Source organism: Gopherus evgoodei, chromosome 5 (genome assembly GCF_007399415.2).
Source record: "Gopherus evgoodei ecotype Sinaloan lineage chromosome 5, rGopEvg1_v1.p, whole genome shotgun sequence".
NCBI classification, from domain to species: Eukaryota; Metazoa; Chordata; order Testudines; family Testudinidae; genus Gopherus; species Gopherus evgoodei.
This window is the reverse complement of record NC_044326.1, coordinates 3,376,346-3,401,817: the sequence shown is the minus strand read 5'-3', so window position 1 is coordinate 3,401,817 and position 25,472 is coordinate 3,376,346. Positions and strand designations below refer to the sequence as shown.

General features: G+C 46.2%; 1 long non-coding RNA gene across 1 annotated transcript; it reads left to right on the top strand.

The window, feature by feature from the left end:
* Positions 1-1,517: 1,517 nt before the first annotated feature.
* LOC115652355 lies at positions 1,518-25,214 on the top strand. Its single transcript, XR_004000610.1, has 3 exons — positions 1,518-1,529; positions 5,599-5,612; positions 25,157-25,214. It is a non-coding gene; the product is annotated as an uncharacterized LOC115652355 (long non-coding RNA).
* The last annotated feature ends 258 nt before the right edge of the window (positions 25,215-25,472 follow it).

The window sequence follows — 25,472 nt, the reverse complement described above, 5'->3', positions numbered from 1 at the left end:
ACCACTTGTGCAAGACTCGACCTCAGCTGCAGGATTCACTGCATGTGGGTTACATGAACCGGGCACTATAGGCCGGCCCTATCTAGATATCTAATGTAATATCTGAACACCTCAGTCTTGTTTTAATATGTTTACCCTCCTCGACCCAGACTGTTTCTCCCATTGTGCAGATGGGGGGACTGAGGCACAGAGAGACAAAGTGACTGGCCCAAGCAGGGCCTTGAGTCTCCGCAAGTCCCTGACTAGCACTTTGCCCACCGGGCTTGCCTCTCCCTGAGAGCAAGTCCCCTAGAGGGACTCTGGAAAATCAACAGGAGGCTTTGCATAGAGATTTTCCTGGTCTAAAACAAAATCTACAATCTGCAGAGTGACCGAAATACAATAATCACTCTTTGTAATGTAGGGGTTTGATTGCTTCGAGGAAAATGCATGAGTGGTGCACAGTGGAGAGACGCAGCATCCCCATAAATCAGGAGCACAGCTTTCTCCACCAGCAGAGACAAAGGAGCTTGTAACAGGAGCACAGATAAGATCCTATATTTTAGTGAAATCATAAACTCATAGAAGATTAGGGTTGGAAGAGACCTCAGGAGGTCACCTAGTCCAACCCCCTGCTCAAAGCAGGACCAACAACAACTAAATCATCCCAGCCAGGGCTTTGTCAAGTCAGACCTTGAAAACCTCTAAGAAAGGAGATTCCACTGCCTCCCTAGGTAACCCATTCCAGGACTTCACCTCCTTCCTAGTGAAATAGTGTTTCCTAATATCCAACCTAGACCTCCCACACTGCAACTTGAGACCATTGCTCCTTGTTCTGTCATCTGCCACCACTGAGAACAGCCGAGCTCCATCCTCTTTGGAACCCCCCTTCAGGTAGTTGAAGGTTTGAGTAGAGAAAAATATTTCCCCCCACTGCTGGAAAAGGTGAGGTTCTCTGGCCTGTGCTATGCAGCAGCTCAGAGTAGGTGATCAGAACAGTCCCTTCTGATCTTTATGAAATCTATGGATCAGATGGGATTTGTAACAACAGCTGTTGCTTCTTTTAAAATCAGAAGGGACCATTGGATCATCTGGCTGGATCAGCACAGCACAGGCCATATAAAGTCACTCACTTAGCTCTGCATTGAGCCCAGTAACTTATGTTTGAATAAAACATCTTTCCGACAGACATCCAGCCTTGAGCTGAAGACATCAAGAGATGGAGACTCCAGCATTTCCCCTGGTAGTGTGTGCCAATGGTTAATCACCTGCACTGTTAAACATTTCTTATTTCTAATCTGAATTTGGCTTTAGCTTCCAGCCATAGGCTCTTTCACCACTAAATTGAAGAGCCCATTAGCATCTAGTAGTTTCTGCTGGTGATGGTACTTACACACTGCGCTCAAGCCATCTCTCTGTCTCCTTTTAGATAAGCGAAACAGATTAAGCTCTTGAAGTTTCTCACAGTAAGGCATTTTCTCCAGCCCTCACATCATTTTGATGCTGCTTTTCAGCACCCTCTCCAGTTTTTCAATGTTTCTTTTAAAAATGTGGACACCAGAGCCGGACACAGTGTTCTGATATCCCTCTCGCCAATGCTGTATCAAGAGGTAAAATCACCTCTTTGTCCCTACTCCCCTGTTTATACATCCAGGGATCACATTATTCTTTTTGCTACAAGATGGCATTGAGAGCTCATGTTGAGTGGCTAGCCCAGCATGACTCCTAAATCCTGTTCAGAGTCACTGCTTTCAAGTCCCCTGTTCTGTCGGTCTCGCCTTCATTACTTGTTCCTGAATGTATAACTTTGCATTGATCACTTAATGATGACCTGTTCAGTTCATTCCCACTGGGGCACCTGGCATTGGCCACTGTCGGAAGACAGGATACTGGGCTAGGTCGTCTGACCCAATATGGCCGTTCTTATGTTCATTTGTCTCTATGTACAACTTTACTTTTTCATGCCCTGTCCTTATCATTTACCATTCTACTAATCTTTGTATCATCCACAATTTTTATCAGCAGTGAATTTATATTTACTTCTGGATCATTGATAAAAATGTTGAATAGTGGCGTGCCTCTTACTAATCTATGGGGAACCCATTGGAAAAACTTCCATTTAATGACGATTGACCATTGACAATTACTTTTTGAGATATGTCCGTTATCCTGCTTTTAGTCCATTTAACATGGGCTTCACTGATATTGTGTATATTATTTTTTTAATCAGAAGGACACGTGACACTAATTCAAATGCTTCACAAAAGTTTAAGTACATTACTACAGCTACATTGTTACATTATCAACCAAATTTGTAATCTCAAAGAATGAAATCATGTTTGTTTGACAAGACCCTATTTTCCATAAACCATGTTGACTGGCATTAATTATGTTCCTGTCCTTTAATTCTTTATTGATTGAATCCTGAGTCACTGGTGTCAGGCTAACTGGCTTATAGTTACCCAGATCATCCTGCTTACCCTCACTGAGTATTGGCATGACATTAGCCAGGGCTTCCAGGACTTTCCTGCTCTTCCAAGAATGATTACAAATTAGTATCAGCAGGCCAAAGATCTACACAACCAAGTTTTTTAGGACTCTGGGTGCAAATTATGCAGGCCTACTGATTTGCAGATGTTAGCTTAGCTATGGTAAAAGATGCCTGTTTGACAGCCCTGGAGAACAAGTGCTCTACTCACAGAGCAAGTACTGTACAGTGAATGGTCATATAACCAGGTGCCAATAATGGCTATCTCACAGATGTCAGAGGGAGGGGTTTTCATTCCTTAGGACTATTCCCCCTTCCTACTGTGACTACCCAAAGAAAGAGACCGGCTACTACATCCGTTCTGAGATGTGGGCACCTGTTTTGAAGGAAGAGTTTTATAAGAAAGACGGCTCCTTCCCATCCTCTTACACAATTCACATTTTGCTCATTTTCTTAGATTGCAAGAGGTATGGGGCAAGGATCCCCTCTTCCAATGTGTTTGCACAGAATCTGACACAATGGGGCTCAGATTCCAACCAGGGCCTCTGGCCACAATACTTCAATCCTGAAACGAGAAGGTAAAACAGCATGCAGGGCAATCCCTTCTTCTGGGAATCCCAGCCCAACATCAACAACTGGTTCCTAAGGAAAACTTTGCCCAGAGAATCAACTCTAATCAGAGCCCAAGTCAGACAGCAAACTCTCCTGCTGCTCCCTCTCCAGAAGCTGTCTCTACACAATACCTTGTCTAACCCTGAACTACTGCCTTGTTTTTCCAAGTGTCAAAACTTGCTAGCACACTATGAAAAAGTGGAAGACTGTAACAGCACCACCTGGTGATGGGTGCCGTAAGAATAATAACATCTCCCACGCTGCTGTGTGGTGCAGAGGGTAGACAAATATGTGAAAAACTAGGTGAGGGAGAGAAGAAAGGCTTGCAGAAATGTGGGCATGCGCACCATTGTGCCCATCTCTGAACATGTATACAACTATGCACAGCCTGTCTATGGCACTTCAATTAGGTCAATACATTTACTACAATTAGGTTTATAATTCACAGATTCCAAGGACAGAAATGGATGTTGTGATGATCTAGTCTGACCTCCTGGAGAACTTCTCCAAAATATTTCCTAAAGCATCTATTGGCTTTAGGATGCACCAGTGCCAAATGCAAAGCTAAAATAACCCCTCTACTCTTACTCGAGATTCCCCAGTTTATGATCCAAGGATTGCATCAGCCTCTTCAGCCACAGCATTGCACTGGGATCTCATCTTCAGCTGAGTATCCACCATCACAACCAAATCGCTTTCAGAGTCCTGGCTTCCCAGGATAGAACCCCCAGTCCTGTAAGTGTGGCCTACGTGCTTTGTGCCTAGATGTAGACATTTGCATTTAGCCGTCTTAAAACACTTCTCGTTTGCTTGGGCTCAGTTTACCAAACAATCTAAATCGCTCTGAATCAGTGACCTGTTGTCTTCATTATTTACCATTACCCCGATTTTTGTGTCATCTGCAAACTTTATCAGTGGTGGTTTCATGTTTTTTTCCTGGTCACTGATAAAAATGTTAGATAGTGTAGGGCAGGAGTGGACAACCTGAGCCTGAGAAGAAGCCAGAATTTACCAATGTACCTTGCCAAAGGGCCACAGTTATATGTCAGCAGCCCCTGTCAGCAGCCCCCCATCAGCTCCCAGCACCTCCAACCCACTGGCAGCCCCGCCAATCAGCACCTCCCCTTCCCTCCCTGCACCTCCCAATCAACTGTTTTGTGGTGTGCAGGTGGCATGGGGGGGAGAGGGAGGGAGGGCACGGCAGGCTCAGGGGAGGGGGTGGGACGAGGTGGAGTAGGGGCAGGGCTTGTGGCAGAGCCAGGGGTTGAGCAGTGAGCACCCCCTGGCCCACTGGAAAGTTGACACCTGTAGCTCCAGCCCTGGAGTCGGTGCCTACACAAGGAGCCGCATATTAACTTCTGAAGAGCTGCCTGTGGCTCCAGATCCACAGTCTGGCCACCCCTGGTGTAGGACCAAGAGCCAGTCCCTTCAGGACCCCACTAGAAACACACCCTCTCAATGATGATCACCCGTTTACAATTACGTTTTGAGAACAGTCAGCTACAGAAGTCTAAGTATATTACGTCAGTACATTATCTCCCAAAAAGATCTCATCACAAAAAGATATCCAGTTAGTTTGACAGGATCTATTCTTTATAAACCCATATTGATTGGCCTTGATTACATTACTCTCCTTCAATTCTTTATTCAAGTCCCTCATCAGCCACTCCATTAAATTGCCTGGGATTATAGAATTATGAATATAGGACTGGAGAGATCTTGAGAGGTCACGTAGTCCAGTTCCCTGCACTCAAGGCAGGACTGAAGATTATCTAGACCCTCCCTGCCAGGTGTTTGTCCAACCTGCTCTTTAAAATCTCCAATGATGGAGATTCCTCGACCTCCCTAGGCAATTTATTCCAGTGCTTAACCACCCTGATGTCAGACTGAGGGGCCCGTACGTACCTGTGTCATCCCATTTACCCTTTTTAAATATTGGCACAGCATTAGCTTTCTTCCACTCTTCTGCAACTTCCTCAGTGTTCCAAGACTTATTGAAAATCAATATTAATGGTCCAGAGAACTCCTGAGCCAGCTCTTTTAAAATGCTTAAATGCAAATTACCTGGACCTGCTGATTTAAAAAGTCTAACTTCAGTAGCATTCTCCTGAGATACTCATGTTATCATCTTCATCTGATGAGACTATATTTTTCCCAAATACAGAACTGAAATATTTATTGAACACTGCAGCCCTTTTTGCATTATTATTGATAAATCTACCATTTCCAGCTAGTAATGGACCAATACCATTGTCAGGATTCTTTTTGTCCCTAAAATACTTTAAAAGCTCCTTCTTATTGTCCTTAACTCTGCTGGCCATACATTTTTTTCTTGTGTCCCTTGGCTTCCCTTATCAATTTTCTATAATACCTAGCTTCTGGTTTATAAATTCATTACTACTGACTTCCCCTTTCTTCCATTTGTTTTATATATATATATTACAGTTGCCTTCACTTCCCCTCTAAACCAGGTCAGTTTTTTAACTAATGGCTTTCTTTCCTTGATTGCGGCTTTTAAGAAATCTAGTAAAAGGTTCTTAAACAATTCCCAATTATCATTCACATTTTTCTGATTAAATCCTTCCTCCCAGCTGATTTGGCTCATAATTGTTTTCAGCTTTGTGAAACTGGTCTTTTTTTTATATAACGTCGAGTATATATCTATATATTACTAGCCTGGACTTCATTCTATTTGCAGATTATAAATATGACCACTAGTACCTAAGGTACTATTTCTTTTTAGTTCTGTGATCAGTTCCTCTTTATCTGTCAAGATGGGGTCTAATATAGAATTCCCCTGTGTTGGCTGGAACACTTTTTGAGTTAGGAAATTGGCATCTATAATGGTAAGAAATTCCAAGGATGTTTTAGTCCTGGCAGCATGAGTCCTGTAGTGTATGTCACTCAGATTGATGTCTCCCACGATCATGGAGCTTTTTTTCCTAAATATTGTAGACAGATGCATAAGGAGCCAGTCATCCTGTTCCCTTGTATTTGATGGTCTGTGGCAGACACCACCTAAAACCTTGTCTTGCGCTTTATCTGTTAGGACATTGATTTATAAGAGTTTCTTCTGAGTTATCAGTGACTCAGAAACAGGTAAAGCTGTTTTGGACATAGAGCACCCCTCCCACTTCCCTTTTGCCCACTTGATCTTTCCTAAATAGGTTATAACCTTGATTTTACCATTCCAGTCATGGGAATTATCCCACCAGGTTTCAGTTATATCAAGTTTATGTTCCTAATAAACGAGCAATACTCATTCTTCTTGTTTGTTACCCAGGCTCCTGGCTTTGGTGTACGGGCAATTCAAGAATTTCTTTTCTTTGTCTCCTTTGGTTTCTTGATTCATTTTGTTCGCAACATCTTCATTTGGTGCTAAATAAGCTCTCATATCGTCCCTCCTTTTACCTTCCCAATAAACCCTGCCTAACGTCCATTCACTTCCCTGTAGGAAGCTAACCATCAGAGCAGCACTTCTGATTTTAGGCTTTAACCGATAAATACTGATAAAACACCACTGCTATCAAAAAAAAAAAAGAGAGAAAAAGATAAGAAAAAAGAATATCAGTGTGTGATGGAGTGTCCACACCACACAAGACCTAACAGGGTTAAGGTGGGCCAATTAACACCCCAGACTTCACAGGGCAGAGCAGCCAGGAAGCAGGGATTCATCAGAAGAGCCTCGGCAGGGCAGGGACAGGAAGGGCCTGTATAAAGCCCAGGAGCTGAGAGCAGAAGGAGGTTGTGGGGGAAGGAGTCTGCAATCCGTCCATGGGAGAAGAGAGATGTGTTTTGGCCTAGGGATAGGTAGCCTACAGTTACTCCCTGGGAAGAGAGGAGATTGGGCTGGCTAACCCAGAGACGGAGGAGAGCCAGAGAGGTAGGAAAGGCTCAGGGGAAAAGCAGGAAAGGATGGGGTTGGGCTGAAGTGAGGGTCCCTGAGCTAGAACCCAAAGTACAGGGGTGCACCCTACCAGCCACTGGGGAACTGGCACAGACCAGCGAGCAGAGAACAGACTGCCTGGGACAGCTTTGCACTGAAAGACTTTGGCACCCTGGAAGGGGAAGACCATAGTGACCTGGCTGGAGGGCCAAGTCATGAGCAGGAAGCTGAAATGAGAGGGCTGTAGGGTGAGAGAAGAAGATGGGGGACGAGACCCCCAGAGGAGAGCTCAGCACCTGGAAAGAGCTAATTCCCAGAGGGGCCAAGAAGGAGGCGCCCTAGCAGTGAGTGGAGCCCGTGCCATGGTTTGAATTGGCTACGCACCTCATGGTGACTTCACTCCTTTCCCAGGGCACTCAGTTTATCTAGGCGATGTCCCCACTCCCTGGTTCTACCTAAGGCCTTGTCTACCCAGAGCAGTAATGCAGACTACAGGGGTGTGATTCCAAAGGCACACTAAAGTGTAGCACATTAATTGGTCAGTGTGCACACCACATGTTCCCTGGTGCATTTGACTATAGTGCTGTGTGAAACAGTACACTGTTTAAACAAACAAACACACTAAACCAGGGCTCAGTAACAAGGGTACAAAGCTGCAGCTAACCTGTATGTCATTTTCATATGCAAAATACAAATTAAAGTAGGTCCTGTTTAGATAAGAAATGTGGGAAGTAATCTTCTCATTACAGTATTGAAGACAGAGCCTCAAACCCTAGTTTTTTGACATCAGCAGAGGACTCCAAAATTGCTTAAAAACAACTCCCCCAAATGAATGTAATAAACCCTGGAAACTAAAAGCCCTCCATCAGAGTCACAGCCCTGCCAAAAGCCAGAATGGGCCTGTTAGCTGTAGGTGGCTTAAGCATTTTTTTTTGTCTTTACGACAACATTAACGATTTTAATGGGGTTATGGAAATGCATTTCATTTTTATGTCTTGCAAATGTCATATCCTTTCCCTGCCGCGCGGTGCCACCAGCCAAGTGGGGCTGAGAGGAACTAAGGGGGAAATTAACGAGCTACTAGTTGACCCATAAAGGCAACTTCCGGACAAGAATGCTCAAGTGGCAATTCCCTCCACCTCATTTGCTCCATGGCAATTAAGCTCATAAAAGGAAAAGGGGTTTCCAGACAGAGTGGCTGCTGTCCAGGAGCCTGTGCATGTGCCTTCCTCTGCACCCTCTAGTCACACATGGACTTCAGGGAGAGTTGAGGGTGCTATGTGCCTGGCAAGGATCAGGGTGTGCCTCCGTGCACTGGTTCATGCTGTTGCCTCAGAGACGGGTAAAACAGGACACCTTGTGTAGCTGCGGGAACACTGCACGGTGCTAGGGGAAGGGACGTTTTTGTCGCTTTGCAGGCTTCACTCAGGGGATGATGCCCCTCTGCAGCCGTGAAATTCTACAAGGACTGGGTGATAGATCCCCATCGAGAGGGATCCTTTCACAGTGGAAGTAATAATACACCAGACTGGCAGCATTCTTAAAAAGGGAGAAATAACATTCCATTGCATCTAAACTATGCACACTGAGCTGGGCCTTATTACCTACGGGCCCAATTCTGCCACCATCAGAGGGTTTGAGGGCAGGATGGGGCCCTGAGGTGCTGATCCTAGGAGCAAAAACTAAAGATTCTGTTCAGATGGAAATCTACTGAGAAACACAACATGGGTGAAGGGAAGGATCCTCAGCCCCAACACATGCTTATGATCAGGTCGTCTGCATAACCACCGCCTGTGGGGGGCTGGGGATGAGAGGAAGCAGTGACCAATGGGCCTCTTGTTTTCCTGTTGCATGAATCCTGAGTAGAGCTGGGCAGGAAACTTTCCCCGTCCTGGCGAAATACCGTATTCAAGGTTTTAAAAAAATTCTCCATCCTGAAGCAGAATGAAAGGGCAAAAATCACCACAAACCAACAAACTCAAAAATTTTGATTTGTGTCGAACAAGAACATTTCATTGCGATTTCAACCACTTTTTATTCTTTTTTTTTTTACTGTAATTAGCTAAAATTTCTAAACAAAAAGTCATTTTGAACCAGCAAACTGACATTTTTTGTTTTGAAAGTGTCGGAACAGAACACTTTGATGATTTGGAAACTTTTTGCAACCTTCTTTCAAGTCGAGAAACTTTTCAAACCCAACCTGTTCCCACAAACAGTTTCCATTTTGATTAAGCTGCTTTTTTATGGGAAAACGTCTCCTCGAAAAATTCCCAACTAGCTCTAGTCCTGGATGATGTGGATCTGCGCTGTGCAACGTGATCACTTCTCCCATGCTGCATTTTGCAGCAAAGACCCTTGTTAGCACTCACGGTTGTGCATCTCATGTGCCCACGTGCAGAATGTTTGTGTATCACATGATGGCTGTGTGCAGATCAACACAGGGCCTGCATCTTGCTGTTGTGTCGAACCATGCTGCTGTGTCTCTATATGAACCGTGTTTACGTGCTGCTGCCCGTGTGCATAGGAAGAGATCTTTGAGCAACACTGGCTCTCTCAAAGAGTGAGCTTATTCAGAGAGATTGTGGTTAACTCCACAGCCTTGTATGCCATGAGATCTGGGTTATTCTCCTTCCTGGGCTATAGATTTCCTCTAGCTTCTTGGCTCCTCTCACTTCCAGGACATTGTAAAGACTGACTAGTTGTTTTTCAAAATGCTTTGAGATGTTCCCATGGAAGACACTGTGCAAGAGGGGCAGGGGCTTGCAAATGCTCCTTGCAAATGCTCCCAGCAAAACTCACCGAAGGGCCTGTTGACGTCACTGGGAGCTGATGCTGAGCCTGAAAGCTCCAGGTGTGCAGTGGAACTGCTGCCCCTACCTACCCCACAGCTGATCCCTGTGACTGCCCCTGTCAGGATGAGCCAAACCAAAGATTGTTCTGGCGAGTCCAAAAATTTTGCCTCTCCCAAAGCATGATGGGGTGGGGGAAGAGGGGAACTCTTCAAAGTCAGTGTCACTGGCTTTGGTTTTTACAAAAGGGTGAATTTCAATGAAGTGACCCAGAATCTTACCCAAGTGGCAGATGCTATAAATCCACGCGCCAGCTGTCACTGCCATAAACTATTTTGATGCAAAGCCATGAAAGAAATAATATTTCTTCAGATGATTTGCTGATTCTGAATATCCGAACAGCCCAGCGCGCAGTAAAGCTCAGGGGATGTGGGGATTTATTGCTCTCTTGCCGGGATTGGTAATGCATTTCAGAACACTCGATACGAACGTGCTAGGGGACTGGATGACTCCAGAGACAAGGAGCCTTTTGCTTCTGAAAGCAACAAAGAGGGCATCGTTGCATCCATCAGAGGAGTTTATATACTAGCTTCTAAGAGCCAATATGCCACCACCCTGAGCATTGTAGTCCAAGGGCCCCTCTCTGGGTTAGCACTCCCTATGTCTCATGGTGTTTCTTACCAACAGGAGTCTGTGGATTTCAAGCAAGCAGCCTTGATGTAACATACCACACTGCATGCATACAGGCACAGCAGCCATCCCCAGGGTGAGAACACAGCGACTTTTAGTGCCCCAGTGCTTGCTTCTGTCACTTGAGCTAATGGAAATCTCAGTTTAGAATTGTAGGACTGGAAGGACCCTCAGGAGGTCATCTAGTGCAGTCCTCTGCACTCATAGGAGAATGAGTTAGCACAGTTAGGAAGTTTTTCCTAATGTCCAACCTAAACCTCCCTTGCTGCAATTTAAGCCTGTTGCTTCTTGTCCTATTCTCAGAGGTTAAGAAGAACAACTTATCACCCTCCTCCTTGTAACAACCTTTTATGTACTTGAAAACTGTTATCGTGTCTCCCCTCAGTCTTCTCTTCTCCAGACTAAATAAACCCAATTTTTTAAATCTTCCCTTATGAATCATGTTTTCTAGACCTTTCATCATTTTTGTTGCTCTTCTCTGGACTTTCTCCAATTTGTCCACATCTTCCCTGAAATGTGGCACCCAGAACTGGACACAATACTCCAGTTGAGGCCTAATCAGCTCGGAGTAGAGCGGAAGAATGACTTCTCGTGTCTTGCTAATGCATCCCAGAATGATGTTTGCTTTTTCTGCAGCAGTGTTACACTGTTAACTCATATTTAGCTTGTGATCCACCATGACCCCCAGATCCCTTTCTGCACTACTCCTTCCTAGGCAGCCATTTCCCATTTTCTGTGTGTACAACTGAGGGTAAATCTACACTATGGGATTATTCCGATTTTAAATAAAGCGGTTTTGTAAAACAGATTGTATAAAGTCGAGTGCACGCGGCCACACTAAGCATGTTAATTCAGCGGTGTGCGTCCATGGTCCGAGGCTAGCGTCGATTTCCAGAGCGTTGCACTGTGGGTAGCTACTCCGTAGCTATCCCATAGTTCCCGCAGTCTACCCCGCCCCTTGGAATTCTGGGTTGAGATCCCAGTACCTGATGGGGCAAAAATCATTGTCGCGGTTGGTTCTGGGTAAATGTCGTCAGTCATTCCTTTCTCCGGGAAAGCAACGGCAGACAATCATTTTGCGCCCTTTTTCCCTGGATTGCCCTGGCAGACACCATAGCACGGCAACCATGGAGCCCGTTCAGCTTTTTTTTACTGTCACCATATGTGTACTGGATGCCGCTGACAGAGGCAATACTGCAGCGCTACACAGCAGCATTCATTTGCTTTTGCATGATAGCAGAGACGGTTATCAGTCATTCTGTACCATCTGCTGCCATTGTAAATTGGCAATGAGATGATGGTTATCTGTCATTCTGTACCATCTGCTGCTATCATAAGTGCCCCTGGCTGAGGTCGGCCGGAGGTGCAAAGGCAAAAATGGGAATGACTCCCCTAGTCAATCCCTCCTTTATGGTATCTAAAAATAGAGTCAGTCCTGCCTAGAATATGGGGCAACTGTACTAGAGAACCAGTGTATCAGAGAACCAGAGAGCACAGCTGCTCCATGTCAGATCCTGCAGAAATGATGAGCTGCATGCCATTCATGGGGGTTGCCCTGCAACAACCCCACCTGTTGCTTCCCTCCTCCCCAGCCTTCCCGGGCTACCGTGGCAGTGTCCCCCCCATTTGTGTCATGAAGTTATAAAGAATGCAGGAATAAGAAACAGTGATTTGTTAGTGAGATAAAATGAGGGGGAGGCAGCCTCCAGCTGCTATGATAGTCCAAGCAGGACATTAAGCAGTGTGGGGAAGAGGAGCCCAGCATCCCACTGCTATGACAGTCCAGGCAGTACAGAATCTTTTCTTTACACATGAAAGGGAGGGGGCTGATGGAGCTCAGCCCCCCATGGCTATGATGAAGATGGTTACCAGCCATTCTGTACCATCTACTGGGAATGACCAGGAATCATTCCTATTTTTACCCAGGCACCCCCAGCCAGCCTCACCTGAGGCCAGCCAAGAGTACACAGCAGCTATCAAGCATATTGTACCGTCTGCCACCGGGGAGGGAAGAGGAGCAGATACTGCTCTTTACTGACGCAGCATCGCATCTACCAGCAGCATTCAGTACACATAGGGTGACATTAAAAAAAGTCAAAAAACGATTTTTTTCCCTTTTCTTTCACGTGGGGCGGGGAAGAAGTACATTGACGAGCTATACCCTGAACCATGCCGGACAATGTGTTTGAACCCACAGGCATTGGGAGCTCAGCCAAGAATGCAAATACTTTTCGGAGACTGCTGTGGACTGTGGGATAGCTGGAGTCCTCAGTTCCCCCTCCCTCCCTCCATGAGCGTCCATTTGATTCTTTGGCTTTCCATTACGCTTGTCATGCAGCACTATGTAGCCTGGAGATTTTTTTCATTTCGCTTTGTCATTTTATCTTCTGTAACGGAGCTCTAATAGAACAGATTTGTCTCCCCATACAGCGATCAGATCCAATATCTCCCGTAGGGTCCATGCTGGAGCTCTTTTTGCATTTGGGACTGCATCGCCACCCGTGCTGATCAGAGCTCCACGCTGGGCAAACAGGAAATGCAATTCAAAAGTTCATGGGGCTTTTCCTGTCTACCTGGCCAGTGCATCCGAGTTCAGATTGCTGTCCAGAGCGGTCACAGTGGTGCACTGTGGGATACCGCCCGGAGGCAAATACCGTCGATTTGCGGCCACACTAACCCTAATCTGATATGGTAATACTGATTTTAGCGCTACTCCTCTCATTGGGGAGGAGAACAGAAACCGATTTACAGAACCCTTTATATCGATATAAAGAGCCTCGTAGTGTGGACGGGTACAGCGTTAAATCGGTTTAACGCTGCTAAAATCGGTTTAAACGCGTAGTGTAGACCGGCCTGCTTGTTCACTTGTTGTGATCAAATCTCAGGTTGTTATACTCTCTGGGCCCAGCCACTAGAGGGCAACATAGCTGCATAACGTTTACGTGAAAAGGAACTTATTCCATTGTCTAGGCTGTACCCATCCCTCTGCCTTACGTTCTTTGGTGCTTTGTCCAAGTCCAGTTTTAAATGACCCAAATGTTTCCATGGTTATTCCATGGACTGATAAACTTCCATGGCAAAACTAGACATAGGGATTGTCATATTGCCTCAGATTCATGGCCCGTCTCATCCAGTGTCCTGTCTCCAACAGTGTTTGGCACCAAGTGTTTCAGAGGAAGGGAGAAGAACCCGACATTAGGCAGTATGGGATAATCTGGGCCAGTGAGAGTCTTATTCTATTTTATATACCATCAGGTTCTTATACCACCCTCATCACCCTAGTATCTATCTATGTTACAGTTTTGTACTGCTGCCCATCATCATAATATCCGAGTACCTGCCACTTAAAAATCAGTAGCAACCGCTATTTCATGGAGTTGTTGGCTTTTCTCCCTTTATGGGGCCAAAACTCTGCTTGTGACAGGGTTTTTTGGGGGGCCTGGGAGTTGGAAGGGGCTTGTAGAAAGTACAGTAGAAAATAAAGTAGAAAGGCTCCCTTAAAGAGAAAGGCCTTGCAACTTTTCCAGATTCTGAATTTGTCTGATCATCTCGGGACTATTGTCCCATATCCAGGTTCTCTCAGAGAATGCTTTGTCCCCAGCTGTCTGATGCTCTGTTCAGAGCTGTGTGCTCTGCCCTGTCCCAGAGAAGTGCAGCTGTCATAAGACTTCATAGATCGAAATTCAGTCTTTGGTGTTGCAGGAACTTGATCTATTAATTGCATTGACAATTAGGACCAAGGCCTTAATCCGGCACTGGAAGCTGATTGGGACCCGGTGGAGAAACGTGAGCGCTGGTCTGATGTGCACCCAGTGGCCTGAGCCATGGAGAAGGTGGGCAGCTGCATTTGGTACCAGTTGGAGTCTGGGCTTCATCAGCTTCAGACACAGGAAGTTAAAATGCAGCCTGGAGGTGATGGACACCGGGGCCCCTGAGGTTGGGCACTCATGCGGGAGGAAGGGGTGACATTTCCTAGGGAGCTGGAGGTGAAAGGAGTCATTGCTGGCAATGGATGCTCCCTGGTAATCCGGGCTTAGCAAGGAGTCAAACAGAGCCCTGAGGGTTTGCACCTCTCAGACCAATGGGGGCTGTGAGCCCTCGGCAGAAGGCAGAGACAACGTATCGTCCTATTCGTAGCATTTCTCCTTTCCGACCAGCATCGCTTGGGTCTTGCCTGAGTCCAGCTTGAGCCAGCTGCTCTTCATCCAAGAGCTCATTTCCTGTACGCACTGTGACACGTTAGCTGTGGTGGGGGCTGCATCAGTGGAGAATGAGCTGAGTGTCTTCTGCATCCGGCTAGTAGCTGATGCCGAGGCATCTCTCACCCTCCCCCAGTGGTCTCATGTAGATCCTGAAGAGAAGCAGGGATCATATGGACCCAGGAATAAGAGGAAAAATTGGAGTGATCTTCAGGGTTGAGTGTTGGCCTCCTGCAGCTTGGGTGAGCGATTGCATTTCCAAGGGGTTGGGGAGGTGTGCTTCTCTGAATGAGCTATTCCCATTAGTCAGGAGCAAAGCTCTTCTTTACTGGCCCTCACCTATCCGGAGAGCCATGGATCCATTTCATAAACTGTGGCTTTGGGATTTTTTTCAGGGTTTCTTGAGCTTCAGCATGTGTGCTGGGGCCAAACTCATTTAGGGTGGAAGGGCTGGATAATGCAGTCTGGTGAGGGCTGGAATCCTCTTGCACAGGTCGGACGGCGAGAAATAATGGAGGCTCTGAATGACGTCCAGTTCCATTGAATCAATGAGAGTTTGATGAAGTAAAACCTGAGCGAGGGCCTCAGGAACTGGACCAAGGTGTTCAAAAGCAGAAATTTGGTGTGTCTGATTCCCAAGACCTTCCCAGGCACCATTTAACACTTGTGGAACCTCTACTCCACATGTCAGCAGCATGGCTGTGTGGCCCCTCTGCTTATCAGGGTCTACGTTGGCTACAGCTGGCATGGAACCCCTGCCCCCTTCCATTGGGTGCTGGCAATGCTACTCTAGAGAGACCACATGGCATAGGCGGCAGGCAGAAGGCATGTGCTGGAACACACAGGCTCATCCAGAGATTGAGTTCAGGTCTCGGAAACAGGCCCAGGGAGAGGCCTGGGGTCGTGGCCACGACAACCGTGCATGCTATGAAAGAATCAGCCACCCCCCTAAAGGAAGGAGGTGTCCTAATCCAGAGCTAAGGGACTGAGACTGGAGGGGTAGATAGGGCTGTCTGGGCACTGACGAAGCTAGCGTTTCTTTGGTGAGGATCTGGGTTCATCGCTCCCGAGGAGGCCATGGTTCTGGCCATACTGTAGTAGGGGTTTGGGCATATCTCTGTGTTGAAGTAGTGTCAAAAGATGTGGCTGGATTCTCCACTCCAAGGCAAAGGGTGGACTCTGGGGATGCTGCAGACCACGGACAGCAAACAGTGAGTGAGGGGCAGTGGAAGGAAACTGGGCATGGCACGTTAAAGCGACGTTCGTCCCTTGGACTTTCACACTGCGAGGTGGGAAACCTGGATACCGCCCATGATACAGTGGGTTTTACTTATCAGTTGCGTACTTTCAAATCATGTTTGCAGGCTTTTCCCAAATTAATGCTGTTTTCTTCTGTAGTGAAAGCTGTCTTTTGTTAGGCACAGACTCAATGCTTGCGGGTGCCCTGGGGTGGTGGCAGGTTTTCCCAGATTACTGGGCGGGGGCTCGAGCCAGTTCTGTTTTGTATTGTTAAGAGGAACCCCTAGATCAGTGGTCCCCAACCTTTTTGTGGCCAATAGCACGTGCATGTTTTCAGAAGAGTGTGGCGGGTGCCAGCAATTTTTCAAGGCTTATTTTGTATTTGTACATTAAAAAATACAAAAAAAATCATATTTAATATTCTTCCCACTCTGGGTTGAAATAATATGTACGTTGTCTCTTATTTGAACCACTCATTTTGGAGCAAAATGTTAAAAAAAGAATCAATTGTAAAGCAGAAGAAAACAGCAGTATCAGTGCAGGAAGAATACTCACATACAGGGCCAGCTCCAGGCACCAGTGGAGTGAGCAGGTGCCCGTGTCAACACATGCTACGGGGCAGCATTTGGTCCATTCTGCAGAGGCGGAGTGTGGGGGGGTTTTTTGTTTTTTTTTTGGCGGCAGTTCTGGGCAGTGCAGCAAGAAGCCTGAGAGAAGCTGCACAGCCTGCAACCATGGAGTACTCTGTCCCCAGTAGGCAGGGGGCCCTCGCATCTCTCCCCTGATGGGCACTAGGCGGGTCCCCCGCCTGCCGGGGACAGAGAACACCGGCACCTGCAGCCCCGGAGTTCTCTGTGCCCGGCAGGCGCAGGGCCGTGGCTTCTCTGCAGCCCTGGAGTTCCCTGTGCTTGGCAGGCGCGGGGCTGCAGCTTCTCTTCTTGGAGCCAGAGAGAAGCTGCAGCCCCACGTCTGCCGGGGACAGAGAGCACTGGCGCCCGCAGCCCTGGAGTTCTCTGTCCCCGGCAGGCACGGGGCCGGAAGAAGCAGCAGCCCCGTGCCTGCTGGGGACAGAGAGCACCAGTGCCCGCAGCCCTGGAGTTCTCTGTCCCCGGCAACAACAGGGCTGCAGCTTCTTTCCCCTGTTGAGCACTAGGCGGGCGTACATAAATGCCCTGGGGGGCACCATGGCGCCCGCGGGCACCTCATTGGGGACCGGTGCCCTAGATATTGAACCTGGCCCTGTTGCTACCTAACCCACCTGGCAGAAGGGTTCCCCATTCCCTCTGCATCCATGTGAAATACTTGGGTTTTATTTCCCATATGTCTCTCACTTCAGGGTCTTGCTACAGTATTTGCTCTCAGCAGGGAACTTGACAGGAACAGAGCTAGAAATAGAAAGAGCTAAAGGGACCCTTTCATTGGCGCAGAATGACCAGTACCAATGAGATGTATAATTTAAATCAGCAAGCTCCCCTTTCTTCCACTTTTCTCAAAGGGGGGCTCATCCGCAAAATGGAAAATAGTATGTAGTGAAAGTGTTCCCACAGAAAGACTTTCCATGAGACTAGATCATGGTTTCTAAACATGGAGCTCACAACTAGAGCTGGGCAGGAAATGGTTTTCCATCCTGTGAACATTTTCTGAGGTTCTGAAAAATTTTCCCATTCCCAAGCTGGGGGTTAAATGTCAAAATCTTGAAAATGTTCATGAACCAAAAATCTGAAAATATGTTTAGCTGCAGTCAGTGGAAATATTTCATTTCAATCCTATCGAGAACAATTCATTTTTTGTAATTGCAAAAGGTTTGGTTTCAATGTTGACCATTATTTATTTATTTTATATTTTAACTCTAATTAGCTGAAATGTCTAAACGACAAGTCATTTGGAACCAGAAAACTGGAATTTTGTCCCATTTCAACAAATATCCTACTTTTTTCCTAACACTTTTTTCAGTCAAGAAATTCATTCCAGCTGACGCTTTCTCACAAAGTTTTGGTTGTGACAAATTAGTGCTTTACTGAAAAAAGGTTTTGTTGAAATATTCCTGCCGTCGCTCCTCCAGGAGGGTTTGTAAACAGATTTGAGGGGTTGCAACAGGGGTTGGTTGAAAACTTTCCATTGAAACTTTTATTGAAAGAAAGCTGGGTTTGATTCAATGAACATTTTCATAGCAAGTGGCTGCTTTCTTTGCAGAATTTCAATGTTTTTGTCAGTAAATGTTCAGCTTTTGGATTTTCAGCACTTTGACAAAGTCAACATTTTCTACAGAGAATTTCGCCCCCTCCCCTTCAGCTCTAGTTGCAATCACTGTGGAGTTTTGAGAGGGGATGTCAGAACATTTACAGGAAAGGGTTTCCAAAACTTTTTTTCCCAGTTGTAATGTGAGCTCACAGGATGAGAAAATTTGAGAATCGTTCTTAGATCCGTTCTGGAGAACATCTGCCTTGGAAGACTTCTTGGAAGACTTCAAACAGAATATGCAGAACAAACTTTTTTCTAGGATTTCAAAGATGCCATTATTCATTCTTAATTACATGATGCTATTAATAACAGGACCATGCAGCTGAACAGATCCTTCATTCCAGGAATTTCTAACCAATGTCCAACATCACATTATTATAGAAACACAAGAATACTAGAATATCATGTACCTATAGGGAACTCCCAGGACTACTCATATGATCACAGGCTTGATATTTAATTATTTGTGTTGCACTAGCAATTGTGCTGGGCCCTGAACAGAATCATACAAAGAGCATCTCTGCTCTAAGACTTCATGCTGCCCCATCACTTTATAGAGCAGTTAGGCAAGAACTCACCTGGCATATTGCATTCGGCTCTGCATATCTTGGTACCAGAAAGATACTGATAAACTGGGGGATGGGGGAAGCTCAGTGAAGAGGAATAAAAATGAGTAAGGGATGGAGAAGGAGAAGTTCCTAAAGAAAGGATTTTAAAAAGCTATACATGTAGGTGCAGTGGGGCTTAGCTCAGCAATGATTATGGGGAGAAAATGAGAGAACAACCTCCGGGTATTTATAAAGAATGCTTCATCCTAAATAATTCAAAGACCTATAAATAGGAGCAATGGGATGAAACCAATAAATGGAAAACTTAGGCTGGATATTGGGGGCGGGAATGGTAGAAGAGGCATGGAGAACCAGGATGGATTGTCAGATCCCAGGACAAGCTATCTGTGAGTAAGTTGGAATGCGAATGCGGATCCAGCCTGGATATTATAAACAGGGCTAGCTCCAGGGTTTTTGCCGCCCCAAGCGGTGGGGGATGTTGGGGGAAGCAGCTATCATGAAATTCGGCTGCAGGTCCTTCACTCTGAGAGGGACACAAGGACCCGCCGCCGAATTGCTACCGAAGAACTGGACGTGCTGCCCCTCTCTGTTGGCCACCCCAAGCACCTGCTTGCTGCGCTGGTGCCTGGAGCCAGCCCTGGTTACAAATGATTCCTACGTGGGTTGGATGCTAAGTACCTTGTTGTTTAATGTGAAGTTATACATCTAGGAACAAAGACTGGAGGCCATACTTATAGGATGGGGGACTCTATCCTGGCAAGTAGGGACTCTAAAAAAAGGTGTGAGCATCCTGGAGAATTATGTGCTGAATATGAGCTCCCAGTGTGACGCTGTGGCCAAAAGAGCTAATGCAATCCTGGGATGCATAAACAAGGGAATCTCGAGTAGGAGTGGAGAAGTTATTTTACCTCTGTATTTGGCACTGGTGTGACCACTACTGGAATCCTGTGTCCAGTTCTGGTTCCACAATTCAGGAAGGATGTTGATAAATTGCAGAGGGTTCAGAGAAGAGCCACAAGAACAATTAAAGGATTAGAAAACCTGCCTTACAGTGAGAGACTCAAGGAGCTCCATCTATTATGAGGCTTTTTTCAAACAACTAACAAAATCATCCAAAGCCCAAGATTTGGTGGTGATGGGGGACTTCAACTATCCAGATATATGTTGGGAAAATAACACCGCGGGGCACAGACTATCCAATAAGTTCCTGGACTGCATTGCAGACAACTTTTTATTTCAGAAAGTTGAAAAAGCTACTAGGGGGGAAGCTGTTCTAGACTTGATTTTAACAAATAGGGAGGAACTTGTTGAGAATTTAAAAGTAGAAGGAAGCTTGGGTGAAAGTGATCATGAAATCATAGAATTTGCAATTCTAAGGAAAGGTAGAAGGGAGTACAGCAGAATAGAGACAATGGATTTCAGGAAGGCGGATTTTGGTAAGCTCAGAGAGCTGATAGGCAAGGTCCCATGGGAATTAAGACTGAGGGGAAAAACAACTGAGGAAAGTTGGCAGTTTTTCAAAGGGACGCTATTAGGGGCCCAAAAGCAAGTTATTCCGATGGTTAGGAAAGATAGAAAATGTGGCAAAAGACCACCTTGGCTTACCCTTGAGATCTTGCGTGACCTACAAAATAAAAAGGCGTCATATAAAAAATGGAAACTAGGTCAGATCACGAAGGATGAATATAGGCAAATAACACAGGAATGCAGAGGCAAGATTAGACAAGCAAAGGCACAAAATGAACTCAAACTAGCTATGGGAATAAAGGGAAACAAGAAGACTTTTTATCAATACATTAGAAGCAAGAGGAAGACTAAGGACAGGGTAGGCCCACTGCTCAATGAGGAGGGGGTAACAGTAACGGGAGACTTGGAAATGGCAGAGATGCTTAATGACTTCTTTGTTTCGGTCTTCACTGAGAAGTCTGAAGGAATGTCTAGTATAGTGAATGCTTACGGGAAGAGGGTAGGTTTAGAAGAGAAAATAAGGAAAGAGCAAGTAAAAAATCACTTAGAAAAGTTAGATGCCTGCAAGTCACCATGGCCTGATGGAATGCATCCTAGAATACTCAAGGAGTTAATGGAAGAGGTATCTGAGCCTCTAGCTATTATCTTTGGGAAATCATGGGAGACGGGGGAGATTCCAGAAGACTGGAAGGGGGCAAATATAGTGCCCATCTATAAAAAGGGAAATAAAAACAACCCGGGAAACTACAGACCAGTTAGTTTAACTTCTGTGCCAGGGAAGATAATGGAGCAGGTAATCAAAGAAATCATCTGCAAACACTTGGAAGGTGGTAAGGTGATAGGGAATAGCCAGCATGGATTTGTAAAGAACAAATCATGTCAAACTAATCTGATAGCGTTCTTTGATAGGATAACGAGCCTTGTGGATAAGGGAGAAGCGGTGGATGTGATATACCTAGACTTTAGTAAGGCATTTGATACAGTTTCGCATGATATTCTTATAGATAAGCTAGGAAAGTACAATTTAGATGGGGCTACTATAAGGTGGGTGCATAACTGGCTGGATAACCGTTCTCAGAGAGTAGTTGTTAATGGCTCCCAATCCTGCTGGAAAGGTATAACAAGTGGGGTTCCGCAGGGGTCTGTTTTGGGACCGGTTCTGTTCAATATCGTCATCAACGATTTAGATGTTGGCATAGAAAGTACGCTTATTAAGTTTGCGGACGATACCAAACTGGGAGGGATTGCAACTGCTCTGGAGGACAGGGTCAAAATTCAAAATGATCTAGACAAATTGGGGAAATGGTCTGAGGTAAACAGGATGAAGTTCAATAAAGATAAATGCAAAGTGCTTCACTTAGGAAGGAACAATCAGTTTCACACATACAGAATGGGAGGAGATTGTCTAGGAAGGAGTATGGCAGAAAGAGATCTAGGGGTCATAGTGGACCACAAGCTAAATATGAGTCAACAGTGTGATACTGTTGCAAAAAAAGCAAACATGATTCTGGGATGCATTAACAGGTGTGTTGTAAACAAGACATGAGAAGTCATTCTTCCGCTTTACTCTGCGCTGGTTAGGCCTCAACTGGAGTATTGTGTCCAGTTCTGGGCACCGCATTTCAAGAAAGATGTGGAGAAATTGGAGAGGGTCCAGAGAAGAGCAACAAGAACGATTAAAGGTCTTGAGAACATGACCTATGAAGGAAGGCTGAAGGAATTGGGTTTGTTTAGTTTGGAAAAGAGAAGACTGAGAGGGGACATGATAGCAGTTTTCAGGTATCTAAAAGGGTGTCATCAGGAGGAGGGAGAAAACTTGTTCACCTTAGCCTCCAATGATAGAACAAGAAGCAATGGGCTTAAACTGCAGCAAGGGAGATTTAGGTTGGACATTAGGAAAAAGTTCCTAACTGTCAGGGTAGTTAAACACTGGAATAGACTGCCTAGGGAAGTTGTGGAATCTCCATCTCTGGAGATATTTAAGAGTAGGTTAGATAAATGTCTATCGGGGATGGTCTAGACAGTATTTGGTCCTGCCATGAGGGCAGGGGACTGGACTCGATGACCTCTCGAGGTCCCTTCCAGTCCTAGAGTCTATGAGTCTATGAGTCTATTTAGCGTAACACAGACACAGTTCAGATCTGACTTGATCATAGTCTATAAGTACCTATATGAGGAACAAATATTTAATAGTGGGCTCTTCAGTCCAGCAGAGCCAGGTCAGCATGCTCCAAGGGCTGGAAGTTGAAGCTAGAAAAATTCAGACTGGAAAAAAGGTGTAAGTTTGTGGGGTGGGGGAGGCAGGTTAACAGGGAACGTAATTAACCAATGTAACAATTTGCCAAGGGTCGTGGTGGATTCTCCATCACAGGCAATTTTTAATCAAGAAGGGATGTTTTTCTTAGGGCAGATCTTTAATTCAAACAGGAATGACTTCTGGGAAGTTCTGTGGCCTGTGTTCTGCAGTAGATGATCACGGGGGGATAGCTGCTGGAACTAGGGGTGCTGCACCACCCGTCTTGAAGTGGTTTCCATTATATCCAGGGTTAACAGTTTGGTTCAATGGCTCTCAGCCCCCTGACTATACACATTGTTGATGGGACCTTTGTGCAGGGGTCCCTTCTGGCCTTGTCTAGGAATTTACTGGCAAAAGCAAGATTTTTCTCTTTTTGTCTCTCTGGAGTGAGCCCGTCTCTGGGGCAAGGAACCAGGATCTGGGAAAGGGAGCTGGGAACTCTTCTCTCCAGGGCTGGGGTGGGGAGAATGAATTATGTTGACCTGTGGCTCACATGGTCCCTGCTCAGCACAACTCTGATCACACAACACTGTGTTGCTGGTGGGACAGGATGGACACAGCTGGCCAGGCTGACCGCATGGTGCTGAGTGGCAGAAGCACCAGCCTAAGTTGTACATGCTGAGCAAGTCTCCTGGGAAAGTCACTCAGGGAGGATAAATGTGGCTGGCGACACTGCCACTTTTACAGACTTGCTTTTCAGTCCCTAACAGCACTTTAATGGAAAATGTCTTCGGGTGGGCTATCCAACATTGTTTATCACTCCAGAGGCATCTGCTGTCACCCAGCTAATGCACCAGTGCTACTGTGTTGATCTATGATTGTCTCTTCCACACCCTCCTCCCTATTAACGATGCTGCTCTCTCAAGCTTCAGGAATGAAATACTCCTGGGTGCGGGGTGGGGGGCAGATGAGGTTTGGGAACTGTCCATTAACTGGCTCACAGCAAGGCGCCCCGGCTCAGTTTGATTTTCAGGAAGGTAGTTTCCGATGGCTTGATGCGTCTCTCTCTGCCAGAATCCTAATGACACACAAACAATAAATAAAGAGCTGTTGGTTGGGCTTCTTGAGATTTTATTTTATGAGCTTGGCAGCAGCTTCTCATCAATGGTAATGCTCACTAATAGATCTGGATACAGTCTCCAGACAGTGATGCATTAGGGACAATTTATAAGAATACCTCATCACCTCACTCCAGCACTTTTTAGCTATTTATCAGAGGCACTTATCCGGATCCAGAGTACCTGAGCTCCTCACTCGCTTAATGTATTTATCCTCACACATCCCTCTGTGGCAGGACAGTGCTATTATTCCCCATTGCATAGATGGAAACTGAGGCATGCAGCAGCTAAGTGACTTGCCTAAGGAACCACAGGAAGTCTGCAGCAGAAGAAGGAATTTATTCCATTTCTCTTGAGATGGAGGCCAGCTCCCTAACCAATGAACCATCCTTCCTTTCCTCTACATGAGAGTTTCAAAGTTATTTACAGCCATGAATGAATGAACCCTTGCAGCACCCTTGTGAAGTAAGTTGATATCATTATTCTCATTTGACAAATGGGGAAACCGAGGCACAGAGCAGTGACGTGGCTTGCCCAAGGCCACCCAGAGGCACACGTATACTGTGGTGATGAAGGCCATATAAGCACCTCCCTGGACAGAACCGGGAATAGTTCCAAGATCTCCTTACTCTTGCACTTGGGTGTTAACCGTGGGGCCATGCCTCTCTGAAGGGAAACCAGGAGTATCATGGGGGGTATAAGTGCAACTAGATCCTTCATGCAACAATAAAAGTGTTGTGTTTCTGTAATGTTCCTCAACCAAGAGGTTATCTAAGCCAGTTTTTACAGACGAGACAGTGGGCAATAGAGAGGTTAGATGGGCTGCCCCAGGTCCTTAATACCAGTGGGAAAAGAACCCATTTGTCTTCTGAATGCAAGCCCTGGTCTGCCAGCCCACCCTTCTGCATTCCTCCTGTCTTAGTCACATGGGCCCTGAGCCCACAGAACACCTGCACAGCTGTTTAGCGTTAGTCCCTGAGGGTGCTCCAGGAGAGGGGCAGAGTGGTCTAGCGGGGAGCTTGGACCTCAGGAGACGTGAGTTATATTCCTGGTTCTGACCTTTGGCAAGGGTGTCCCTGCTGCTTTCTGTGGGTCTGTTTGCCAGCTCATCCTTGGTCTGGCTTTTTGAGGCATGGACCATCTCTTACTCCGTGTCTGTACAGTGCCTGGTGCATTAGCGCCTGTAGGTGCTACTGTACTACAAACACTAATAAGGGCTTTCTGGGATTGATCTGCAGCCATGTGTGGGGTGAGGCTACCTGCCAAAGCTGAGTCTCTTCTATCTTTGCTTCTGATCCTACAAACTACCAGAGCTGCTCCACAGAGAGCTGGCTTTGCGCTAGCCACAGCAGCGGGTGGTTTTCCAGCCAAAGCAGAGTGTCATGAGCCAGAAACAATCTGCTGAAAGTGGGAAGCAAAGTGCCAGAGGGAGGCAGGGGAGTCAGGTCCTTCAGTCCAGCCTTATGTTCCTTACTGGGTGCAGAGGGGCAGGTGTCGCTAAGGGGAGAACTTTGGGATTTTTCTCTTTTAAGGCATCACTGATGCCTCCAGTGAACCTCAGCACAACAATTCCACTTCCATTCGTTCCAGGCAAAGCTCCAAAGGGGGCTAATTTCACTTCAACCCCTCAACAGTTCAAACAGGGATTATTGTGGGGCAGGCCTCTGGCCTGTGCTATACAGGAGGTCAGACTAGATGATCACAACCGTCTTGGCATCTATGAATCATTAAGCAACCTTGGATCTTTAGGGTCTACAGAAAACCAGCTCCAGGCTTCGAGTCAAGCTCAAAATACCCCAACCAATGCCCACCCCGTGGTATCCCAGCCACAGTGTTTCAGATCCGGGTTCTGATTCTGAACCTCTGCCCGCAAAAGCTGGCTGGGGGACTGGGCATTTCTGAGCTGGGGACCCAGCTCTGCTCCTGTGTTTGCAGCAATGGGTCTTGAAGGACAGGTGA